General features: G+C 42.1%; 1 long non-coding RNA gene across 1 annotated transcript; it reads left to right on the forward strand.

The window, feature by feature from the left end:
- Window positions 1-10,390: 10,390 nt before the first annotated feature.
- On the forward strand, window positions 10,391-12,542 carry LOC110531073. Its single transcript, XR_005053017.1, has 2 exons — window positions 10,391-11,231; window positions 11,520-12,542. It is a non-coding gene; the product is annotated as an uncharacterized LOC110531073 (long non-coding RNA).
- The last annotated feature ends 488 nt before the right edge of the window (window positions 12,543-13,030 follow it).

The raw sequence follows: 13,030 nt of genomic DNA on the forward strand, positions 1-13,030 counted from the left end.
GGACATATGCCTACTTTCCTGAAATTAGTCAAATATTTGAATAACTTTACAAGCCAGTGTGTATGTCAACCTGTCAGCTTGTCAGGAACTTGTGGGGTTGATCTATTTAGCTTATATACAATTGAATGTCTCATAAAATTATCTCAATGTTGCAACTGCATAAATATAGTAGGATAGTGGTTCCCAACCTGTGGTCTTCGGACAAACCTATCATGTTTTCTCCCGAAGGACATACGTGGAAAGAAAACTGACAAATGAAATGGATTCATCTTGCAAAGTTATATTGTTCCTCTGGCAGTCCAACTCTGGGTCTTAGAGCACAGTAACTCCATGTAGGACGTATGACATTCTCCCATCAGCTCCACAGAGCAGCCTGAAAAGCCGTTTAACACAGCCTCAGATCTGGGAGCCTGCCTGTGGTCTGTGGTTGGCATGGTGATGATCTGACTCAGAAGTAGTGCTTCATATCGCCTTCATAAATCCAGGCCTCATACTGTGTGATGAGCTGCTGTGACGCTGAAGCTGTCTGTGCACCACTAGTTGAAACACGGTAGCAAACACTTGCTCAGTGCAACTCTCACAGCACTCCTCATCTAAACGAGAGGAATACTTGAAGTAATGAGACTATTATATGAATTCTTCAGCAAATGGGTCATTACTTTCCACATTTGCTTCTAGTGTTCCTCTCACCCTTTACCTTATTGTCCCCCTGTATAACACCACAAACCAACGACATTAGTGCTGCTATAACCACATTCAGATGCATTACACTGTTGACACAACATGGGAGTGTTGTTAAGACACTCCCAGACATCCACAAAGTAATTTGGTTTCAAATGCTTCCCCTCATCAATACATTTGGGATTGATAATAAAATTACAATTAGAAAGCAGGCAGCACTAAGGCCAATTTTAGACAGTCAATTATATTTCTGGCTCGATTAACCAGTAAATAAGCATCGGGCTCAGGAGGAGGCATCTATAGTAAATCAAGCATTGGTGAACGCTTATCGATCCCTCAATCAATTCCACTCATATTCATCATGGTTATTGATCATTTATTCCTGCCAGCCCAATATTTACAAGTTACACTCCATATCACTTTTTTTCCTCAATCATTTTGCTTGTCACTTTTATCCAGTGACTTCAAAATCAGCCTTAATCAAATATTATGTAGTGCATTAGCAGCAGTAATGCCAATTACTCATGTTAAAACATGAGTTTTTTTACTAGGCTCTACAACTCATATGTAATAAATCTGTTGGAGGTGTCTATTGTTTTAGCAAAAATGACGTTTTATGGTCGATAACCATTACGTTACAATATTTGACCGAGGCCTTGTCTGATTTGTCTCTTGTGTAATGTGAGTACAGGCACATGTTGACAATACTGTTTGTTTTGTTTGTAGGTGGTTATTATGGACGATGTCACCATCTCCAGACAGTCACCAGAAGGAGATGCTTTAGCAAAGCCAAATAAAAATCATTTTATGAAAGAACTACAGAATTGCTCTTCAAACAAACTCTTTCTGTAGTCATTCTAAGTTTGAAACACAAAAGCATCCTTGTTTTCAATGTATAGATCAAAAGAGGAAAATATGAGCTAGTGGTGCTGTACACATTCCATTGTTATGATGTGAGACGGAACACAAACACTACCACACACACGCAGACGCTCTTCGACAGATTAGCGTCATCCCACAAAGACAAAGCTGGTACATTAGCGAGGGAATAAATGCTCTTCTTCCTGTTCTCAGAAGTGACCCCGCAGCACAGGAAGCTGTTTGCAGCTGTACCGCGTTTCCAACTGTGACACCCGCTCTGAATGGCAGGATGTCCTGCCCAGAGTTCCTCTGTGAGTCTCCGTGTGGGGCTGCACAGGTTGAGGAGGTTCAATGGCCACTAGAAAGTCTCCTTCCATAGTCCTTATACAGCCTAAAAAACATTGTCTGCTTCCTAAATGGCACCCTATTGCCTATATAATGCACTACTTTTGACCAGAGCCCTCTATATAGTGCACTATATAAGGAATAGGGCCCCAATATGCCACTATCACACCCTGTCATGGGACCTTTATTGGCTAGTAGAGGAATATTATGGCAGAGGTTGAGTACCACTGCTCTTTACACGCTGTCTTTTACGCTGTGTAGAAAGGAAGCTGTGAAATCCATGATATGGCGTGGTGCAGACGGTCAGACTGGAAATGACATTTCACAACCTGTCTGGGTTTGACAGACGACGGGCAGATCGGGGTTGATGGCTGTCGGGGCGAAAGGTTCTAGTGGTGTGGAAACTAAATACAGACGGCCTTGGATCTTGGGCCTCTGCAGGAAATGTGTGATGCCCATCTGCAGGACATTTCTTCACACAAATATTGCATATCTCTGAGCAGTTATTTTTACTCCCGTTATCAGCTCTGGAGGATCCTCTCAAGTCATGTCATCGAACTTTATAATACTGGCTTTGGTCTGTGTTCAGTGTGCTCATGCACAGTGGCTCAGATGGTGTGTTTTCCTAGAAGCCTCTGATAAGGCTTAACACCTCCATTATGAAGTCCAATGACATGGCTTGTTAGAACAGGATGATTCCATGGACTGAGACAGTGGTTGGGGTTAAACCATGACTGAATGGCATCAGAATGTAAATTCCACTGGCTGGCCGAGAGAGAGAGAGAGAGAGAGAGAGAGAGAGAGAGAGAGAGAGAGAGAGCGAGAGAGAGAGTAGAGCTGACTTCCTGTGGATCAGGGATTTCTCTAATGCATTATTGAATGGGGACGGGGCTGAATCGGGTTCCTGTTTTTACTCTTCAATCGAAACTGATCGTGCTGCCAAGTTTCTGCCTGCCTGCCTGTCTGCCCATCAACCGAATGCATACCCAGAAGTTACTAGAATGTAGAAATGAAAGTGTTGGCTGTTTTTTTTTGTGTCAAATAAAATGGGGATTTTCCTTTATAGTCAGCATAAAACTCAATTTGACCCCCAAAAACGATTGCATTTCAAAATAGCAGTTTGGAATGTTCAGATTTGAACTTTCCTCATGAGGACTGATCATGTGCAGTACTAGGAACACATCTAAATGAGCCCTCTGTTTTTCAATCTGTAATCACCTGCTGAGTTGTGCATCAGGTCTGTAAAACAAGACTTAAAACTCGCCTTCTCTAAGGAGACGATTCTCTGTTAGAATGGCCCTTCTGTCATCGCCTCTGTCATCGCCTCCAATGTATCAAACGGACAGAATAGACAGAGAGAATGGGAGTGACAGTTTGTTTTAGCTTGTCTCCCTCCAGAAGAAAGGGTTGACTTGTCAACGTGTCCATCACTACCACAGTCATCTGCTGTAGAGAAGCTGAGAAACGGGAAACATAGCTGGCTAACAGAACTCCCATGAAAAGTGTTTCTCATGAGACCTGAGCATGACATGGGCTGTTACTGTCAGATGCCGGATACTACCTACAGTACGTATACACATGCACGCACGCACGCACACACGCACACACACACGCATGCACACACGCATGCATGCACGCACGCACACACACACACTATGAGGACTAGTTTTGTTGCTATCGGCACATTTACAGCACACAGGGGAGTGTACTGGCTGGCTGTTCTGTCTGTGATGTTGCATCAGCATCACTTCATTAAATAGTTAGAGGGTCTCTAGCTTTCAGCGGAAGGTAAGTGGTTTTCCTTTTGCATTATTTTGCGTGAAAGAATGATACCATGAAAGTTAATTGTGCTTCGCTGTGCAGCTCAGTGATCATCTATTTGCATTTGGGACAAAGCTCCTCCTAAGACAGTGTCATGTATCATCAAATCAAATGTAGCTTGTCGTGTATGTGAGCATGCAGCACTCACATTCCTGTGCACCCAGATAAAATACACTGTCTGTAAACTTTGCCTGAACTTCAGCGTGTCTGAAATATAGCGTTGGAGGAGCTCTCAATGCTGCCACAAACCTCACAGGAATGTTCACCAAGTTGAAAGGAGGCTATCTCTTACATAATTGATCACACATTACAGAGGCTCCAAATCATAATCTGCCATCAGACTTGTTTTCTATACAGCTGGGTAATGGGTTGTTTTCTTACTTTCTGGCAAAGATGAGGGAGTGGAAGCATCTCTTGTTGGCTGAGATCTCTTCAATGCCCAGTCAATCAAGTCCTCATCTTGCCATCCCTTTCGCCAGTACAGTAAAAGAACCACTGAGCCTGGGTTTGGCTCTTGACTCTTCTGCAGCCAAGGAAAGCCTGGGTTGACCTCCACCGCTCTGTGTTTCAAAGAGAAGACTTTTCATGACTAGGAAACCTTTGAAGAATTATTTTGTGTTAGATTATTTTTTCTCCTCCAGGTCACTCTGACTTTGTAAAAGTTTGCGATGTTTATCATGCGCATCACATGCCCTTACCCAGTCCTTGTCTGTGAAAGAAAGCTTAACTAACTGTCATTTGGGTGTGTTAATGCAGGCTAGACCATGTACAGAACCATTATATAACCACTGGCCTTTCTGTAAACCTTTACTGAAGTAATCAATCACTTTGTAATAATTGCAGTATGTGTACCTTTGTGTGTCTCTAAAGCTGCATTTAAACAGGAAGCCCAATTCTGATATTTTTGTCACTAATTGGTATTTTGAGCTGATGTGAAAAAGTTCAGAATTGGGCTGCCTGTCTAGCGCAGCCTATATGAAGTGTCCCTTTAACTCATAGGACCAGATCGATCACTGATGTTCACAACAGAGAAAATAAGCTCTCGGTTTCATTGAACTCTGGAAAGCAACTGATTGCTCGCTCTAAACAACTGTAATTGGTCTAACGTAATCTTCAAGGAAATTCTTCTCTAGTCACTCTAAGGCCCATGTCTGTGCTTGAACTAGTGGTGCAGTTTCTATCTCCCAGGAGAGGACAGTCAACTTCAGCTTCACAGCAGCTCATCACACAGTATGAGGCCTGGATCTATGAAGGCGATAAGAAGCATTACTTCTGAGTCAGATCATCACCATGACAACCAGAGACGCAGCCAGGCTCCCAGATCTGAAGCTGAGTGAAAACGCTCTTCAGGCTACTCTGTGGAGCTGATGGGAGAATGTCAAACGTCCCCTACATGGAGCTACTGTACTGTAAGCTGAGCTGTGAGAGGAACACTACACTAGCTTCAAGTGTTCCTCTCAAAGTTCAATAAGTGAATAAGTAACTGTATTTTGACTTAATTTTAAGTCATTTTGTAAAAAAAACAAACAAATGTGCCTTCCTTGCAGTTCAACACATTCTCTGAAGGAGGATGTATTAAGTGTAGCAAAGAAGAAAATACATATGGGGGACTGAAGCTTTTGTTTTTGATGTTTCTTGTGGTGAAATCAGTTCTGTTTGTTACTACTCTCTCATCACAGCAGACATTTTTTTGGCACCCAATTGGGTCACTTTGCTTGCTTTTCATGCAACAATAGGTACGCTTCTTTGAGTCTCTAGGCCTGTCTGTGTTTATATCTTTTTTATTGAATATAACTTTTAGAACTTGTGACAGTCTCTGACACAATAGCACAAGTTTGTGTACTAGCACAATTCCAAAGAGATACAGTACAATCCCCTATTGGAGAAATTGTTTCACACCTGTGAATCATTTTTCAATTTCACTGAGAAATATTCCCATTGGCTGAGAGACCTGCTATAGGCGTACAGATTCCACTGCGGTTTGGCTAGTGAGAAAATGACATTAAATACATGCGATTCTCTACTACGATAAACAGCCTCTGCATATCAAACACTCACAGAAATATCACTCCAACACGAGTGATATTATCAATGATATGCAGGTACCTATGAACAATATTATCTACACTACAGTCATCCCTATCACCCCTGATCACTGCAAGTCACATATCAGGCAAATAAGTGGTTAGTTGAATTACAGGCTTCCTAAGTGGCTTTGTGTGCAGGGTTCTGAGGCCATCATCAGTGTCCTGTGCCATGCCCTGTCATTACTAACACTCCGAGCCACTGGTGGTGACGTGTGTGTGTGTGTGTGTGTGTGTGTGTGTGTGTGTGTGTGTGTGTGTGTGTGTGTGTGTGTGCGTGCGTGCGTGCGTGCGTGCGTGCGTGCGTGCGTGTGTGTGTGTGACAGACTAATGAGAGCTGCCAACTGATGACTTATCCTTTGAGCTGCAGACAGCAGGCAGGCCTGGTGGCGATGATGACCAATGATGCACAATAATACACAAAGGACATGTCTGATAACAGCTCTCCTCATGAAAGCCTTGGCTCTCATCCTCGATTGGAAAATCTGGTCGTTGTTTTGGTGTGTATTTTTGTCATTTTCTTTTGATCTTCTTCTTAGTTTCATTTGTCACATGATCTCATGTGTAGTCTATGACTACGCCAACACTCTTAGAAAAAAGGTCCCATATTGAACCTTAGAGGGTTCTTCTGCTGTCCCCATAGGACAACCCTTTGAAGAACCCTTTTTGGTTTCAGGTAGAACTCTTTAGGGTTCCATGTAGAACTCAGTTATCCTATAGGGACAGCCGAAGAACCCTTTTGGAACTCTTTTTTCTAAGAGTGTGCAAACGTACTTTCATTCCGGTGATGAATAATTAATGATTTCCATGACCACTATCCAAGAGGAGAGCATCATGAAATAAACAAAAGCCCTTCCTGAATGAGTTTCATTAACATATTTAAAAATCCCATTTGTTGTTGCACATCTTTCCATGTATTAAAAGCTGTTATTGGAATATACTGTATGGTAATGTGCCCAACAACGTGATAGCTGTGTTAATTATCCACCAAATGCAGTGGTTGATATGGCTGTCCACACTGGGAGGTAGATTATAGACCAGCACTTCTTATCTTCCTGGGCCAGATTACACTGACAGACACGCAGCTCAGTCCAATGCGGCTTGTGCCTCAAGCAGAATCCTCTTATATTTCCATCTAAAATGCTTTAAGGGGCAAATGATCTGTATTTTGGAATGTGGTGGGAATATTGCTGCTGTGTTCGCAACAGACTCTTGTAGCAAGCAGATCATAGTTTTCCCATGTGACCAAGTCCGTATGGACATGGTGACAGGATGGATGACAGTGCTGCTATGCTCCCACACCCCCTGTGTATTGTCAACATGGTCTCAGATTCACTTTGCATTTCTTTGATTGCCATTATAAGCATTGTGGCTTTTGTGTACATATTGTGGTAAAAAACTTATATCAACTCAATGTGAAGCTAACAAACTAACTTGAGTTGCAGAGAAAGTGCTGAATTTGTACCCTTATATAAGAGTGTATTGCTTTACTTTGGTATTGCCTTTGCATATGCATGTGAAACTCAATATTTAATTTGAATCTTCTATTTTATGCAAAGGGTCTCTGGCGCACCCAGAAAATGTATTCTTTCTCCATCATCTCATCTCACCGATGTTCTACAACTTCCTCTCTCTAAAACTGCTTGTCCTTATCACTCTACTGTAGATAGCCAGGAGGAGTGGGTAGCTCTTGCCTAGCTAGACCCCCCCAAGCAGATCCTTTGAGATCACCCAGCCTAGAAGCCCAGAGCTGCATAGAAGACGCTCTCACAAAGACATACTGTACGACACCACCAACACTTGTTGATGTTTTCAGATTATATCTCGCCAGGTGGGGGAAGGGGGAGCCTAATTCAACTGTCCAACACAAACTGTTACTCACTGTTTAAAAAAAGCCTGTCTTATGTAGAGCAAGTCAAGCAGATGGAACATTAAAACGAATCTGGAACACACAGGCAAGACCTCTGCCATGTAACAGAGACGGCTGTTGGTTGTTTAGATAGAGAGAGAGATGGAGGGATTGAAGGAAAAAGAAAGAGAGAGAAAATGGAGAGAAGGAGATGGAAAGAGAAAGGGAGGGAGGGAGGGAGGGAGGGAGGGAGGGAGGGAGGGAGGGAGGGAGGGAGGGAGGGAGGGAGGGAGGGAGGGAGGGAGGGAGGTTAAAGAAATAAATGATGTCTTTGAGTTATCAAAAGACAAAGCTAAATGGTCTTCCTAAGTTTTAATTCAGCACCACAAGTCTAACATTTGTTACTAGACAAATTCAAATGAACTGATAAATAAAGTAGCATGAACTAAGGAAGTAAACTGGTCAGACTGCTGTGGTTTGAGGTTAGGGGTTCTATCCTGTTCATTTCTAATTGTTATTCATGTTTTTCATGAGAATATCTTCTACTTCAGGGCAAGCAGCATATTGTGAATAGGAACCTAGTTTATCCATAACTGGCCTCAAAAGAGGAAGAAGTGGAAAGAAAATTGTCACGACATTATAGTAGGGCCTGGTGGGGGCAAATGGTAGCAATTGTCAGGGTTGCTGTGGGAAGTTGACAGGTAAGCAGGCTCTCACTTGTTGGAGCAGGCTGAGATGTCTCATACTGTAATGAAGCCCATAGAGAGAGAGCAGATAGAAGTGACAGTGTGAGTTATGTTTCCGAACAGAGCTAAAGTGAAAGAATGGAGGCCAGCTATTACCCAGCATTACCCAGAGAATGGGCCTGGAGAATGACTTGCTCTATATAGCTTTCAGGAGAAAACCTTTTTCCTTGGTTGAATGCGTGTGTGTGTGTGTGTGTGTGTGTGTGTGTGTGTGTGTGTGTGTGTGTGTGTGTGTGTGTGTGTGTGTGCGTGTTTGTGCGTTTGTGCACGCCCACTTGTGTGTTTGCATGATTTCATTCACATGCTTGTTGATAACCACTTAATGAACTGCTTAGAATTTGTAAGATGTAGTCATGGAAACTGTTCAGGGGCAACCACAAGCATGCAAGACATTCCTGTGACTAATGTCAATATGTAATTCAGGAAGACAATACAAAAATAAAATCACCAGCGGACATTGTGGCTTTTAACTTCATTGCTTTTTATTTATTCCTATTTATAGGGGGATCCCTCTGTGAGGAATGTGCTGTGTTTGTAATTCTGCATAGCAAAAATATCCTGAACTAGAGTTATTTCTGTTTCTATGAATATCTGATATAGAAATATTTTGGTCCGTTGTTGTTTGCTGGGTATATTGGATTCAGGAGCAGCATGTGGAGAGTGATTGGACGATGCTGTAGGGCATGGAATTTTTTATGACCACAGCCTAGTAACTAGGGCTCAGAGATGACCACAGCCTAGTAACTAGGGCCCAGAGATGACCACAGCCCAAATTATGAAAAAAAAAGTTTAAAAATGCATCCATGGCTTTCCCACCCCACCTGATATGCATAAATATCTTTTCAGAAAAACGTAGACACCTTCCGAATAGACCTGAGATACAGCAGCGGCCCCACATTTGATGTCCACCCAAGTCATGTGATCAAGGAGGTAGACAGAAAACCAACCAACACCCTTCCCTGATGTAAGTCCCCTGAGATTTACACTAAGGGGACATGGCCTTTTACCTCTGTACTTTGGCTGACTAATGCACCTACCCTTTCCCTCTGTCTGAGTGACCGTGTCCACCTATATCTCTCAGAGGGATAATGCACTATTGCACTTGTAGCAACATCAGTAGAGCTCTCACTGACATGATGTAGTAGGGTTAATAGAAATGGCTGCCCCTTTCTATATCACTCTGTGAAATGTCTTGGTGTTGGTGAATCATGCCTTTTTGCGGTCTGTGGATACAGTATAGAGACGTATTCCTAGGTGTAGTTAGACTGATTTACAGTAAGTAGGCTCTCATAGATACCGGCTGGATCACCTCATTATCAACTCCATGCTCTCTGGCTCCATGACCCATCAGGGAGAAGTTGACCAATCCAACATGGCAGCTTTGTTGAGTTTGAGAGAAATTAAAGAGGCAGTCAGTTTGAGGTATTTCAGCTCATCTCTGACAAAGCCAGGGAATAAACACACTTTATCCACCAATACTTTGGAACTCACTGCTTTATGGGACAAAGCCAGTGCAGATTAAAAAGGACATTTAAAAACATCCTGTTCTCCTAGGAGGTGAAGCTAATGTAGCTAAACTGCCACACCAATGCGTTTGAATGCATAACATTGTCATGTATACTCCCTCTCCGGCCTCTAAGTCATCAGGCTGCTGATTATCCCGCACACCTGTCACCATCGTCTCGCGCACCTGCGCATCATGACACTCACCTGGACTCCATCACCTCCTTGATTATCTTCCCTATATCTGTCACTCCCCTTGGTTTTTTTCAAAGGTGTTATTGACTCTATTTTCATGTTGGTGTGGTACGTGTTTATTTTTGTTATTTATTAAAACACTCACTCCCTGAACTTGCTTCCCAGCTCTTCCCGGCGTCTGAACCTAGAAAAGGATTGATTTCTCACGATACAAACTTATGAAAGTGATGTTGTCGTAATCATTCCCTTGTAGAAAACAATTGATTAAAAAATATATATTTTTCATGTGAACCTGCTCTGTCAAGAGTGAGAAGTGTCCTACTGAAAACTGAATAGGGGAGAAAGTGCTGATCTGAGCAGTGCTTAATGGCTTCTCATTGACTCCAGGTACAGTACAGCAGCCAGACTGACCCAATAGACTTCTGAGATTACACAGCTTGATGGTAATTATTTCCTGCACTCACCCATCTGCAACAGCTTCTCAAACTGGATTAGCCAAGCAGAAATTTAGCTGCCGCCGCCACACAGAGATTAGCACCGACATCCAACTATAGCACCATGACTTGGCAAGGATTACCTTGAAACACCGCTGTGTGCTTAAAGGATGTGAAGGTTGGCTGGTGTTTTTTGTCGCTCGAAGAACTGTGATTCCTGGAGACGGTAGTGATGTGTTGTTGCCAGGTTGAAATATAACACAAAGACTAAGTAGACTGCTAATAGTTATTTGGTAACTTATTTTAACATTTTGAGTTATTCCAAATATTTGTTTTAAGAAATGGAGGTGGATTTGCCTAAGATCTATTTGATATGCAGTAGGTACAGATGTAGGATCTTAATTTGATCACTCTTTTGTTGCTGAGAATTTTCCTGCATAACTGTTAATGCATACTTGTATTGTATTCAAGGTTTAAAAAGGCTTCTAAAGTTTGTAATTTCCACTTTAAAATGTCAGACTTGATTTTCCCTAACGAAGAATGTGTCAACCCCAACAAAAAGTTTCCATTAATTATGATCCATATCATAATTCACATTTCCTGTTGCTGCAGGATTATTTTCCTGCTGTAGCAAACTGGCTCAAATGAAGATCCTACATCCAGTAAGTGGCGCCGATGCAGGAAAAACCTTTCAGCTGTTTTCTCCTAAAAGGTAATACAACTGGCAGGGACCATAGTCTATCATTTCATTCTTATTCTGTCACTAACATTCAGAGGGAATAGATATGAACCTTTATGGGAACAATCAACACCTGCATTTTAAATATATAAATGGTTTGGATGTGAATAAGGGCTCATATGTCTGGTTGAGAATACGATAGGTGTTTGGAAATGGGTTGAAGCAAGGGTTCTGGATACATACGTATAGCTAATGGAGATAAGACAGAATGTGGGATTTTATTATTCCCCAACCCTATTGTGTTTTGCTCTGCACTGTTAGTTCACCCACTATCAGCAAGCTGAGAATCCAAGGTAAATGTTCCAACGTCCGTCTCTATGGCAACGCCCGCTCAAACAGTTGAGGTAGGAAGCCAACTTGAGACATATGGTAGTGGTCACTGGTTGTATGTATCATGTACTGTATGAGTTCTCCCACATGGTGAAGTGAAAATACCAGAGAATATGTCATGTATATTTGTGTGTGTGTGGGACACAAGGGCATCTACAGTACACAGACATACAGATTACATTACTTTATGGCAGTAGCCTACAGTACTGGAGACTATACTCACTTCTTAGGAGTTCCATAAGAGACATTTAGATTGATATGGAGTGTTAGAGAGATGACAAAGCAATACCGTTACATCACTTTTATTCTAGTCAGTGTTCATGAGGAGTGTTATTGTAAAGTATTGATACAAAAGGAGATTGTGTTTTATCCTACATTCTGTCTCTTTCTTGTTCCAGCCTTGTTATATGTCTGAGAGGGCATAGAGAGGGTTTGGGAGATGAGTATGGGGCAAGATCTCACTCACCACTCTCAGTCTGAGTCAACCAAACCCCCTGAGGGATTCTCACATCACCCTGAGAGGAGTTGTGTCTCGTGGCCCACCTGAAATATCAAACAACTTCAGTAACCTCCAAACTGCAAACAACTATTTTGTTGTGACTTGTGAAAACATGCAGCAGTTCAAAAAGGGGGTGGTGAGATTCCTCTAATTACAGTAATACCCAGCCGAGAATTCTATTCTGCAGCTTGAATATTCTTTCTATATGGTCCTTTTAACAGTTGGTGTCTGCTGGAGGCCTTGTATCTACCATCACAATAATGTTCCAATGCTTTGAGGAGTGAAGCTCTTGCTGTGACTGAGAAACATGGACTATTTTTAACCCCAATTCAATTATTCAAACCTAACAGTGGAAAAACAAACGTTCAACAGAATGTCTCATGCAGGATATTGATTCCTCCATAAGCTAAATGCTGCAAGCCACTTTATTATTTTTATTAAATATAAATGAGGCATCCAGTGTTGTTTGTTGTGGTCTTTCATACAGAGGGATTATTTTTTTGTTTTTGCATGCAAACAATGTTTAGGTCGTTCCCCCCCAAAATTAAATTACAAACAAGTGTACATCTATGACTTTGTGATCAATCTGTCATCAAATACTACTGTCAGCCACAGATATCTCCCTTCAGCAGGAGTTGGAGTAAGTACTTTTACTATGATCAGAGAGGACACACAACCGTGTGTGTGTGTGTAAACACAACTATGTGGTCAGATCTGCTGGGGGATCTGTGCTGCTCTAAATGGTTCACTGCTGCCTTGGTCTGGTCAGAGATGGGATTAATGTTGATCAGACAGAAAAAGATGCAACCAAACCACTCTAATCAGAGAACTAGTATGTGTCCCAAATATCACCCCATTCCCTAAACAGTGCCATACATTTGACTAGAGTGTATGAGCCTTGACAAAAAGTAGCAGTGCGCTAAACAAGAAAAATATGGTGCCA

This window comes from Oncorhynchus mykiss, chromosome 8 (assembly GCF_013265735.2).
Source record: "Oncorhynchus mykiss isolate Arlee chromosome 8, USDA_OmykA_1.1, whole genome shotgun sequence".
In the NCBI taxonomy this organism is placed as follows: domain Eukaryota; kingdom Metazoa; phylum Chordata; class Actinopteri; order Salmoniformes; family Salmonidae; genus Oncorhynchus; species Oncorhynchus mykiss.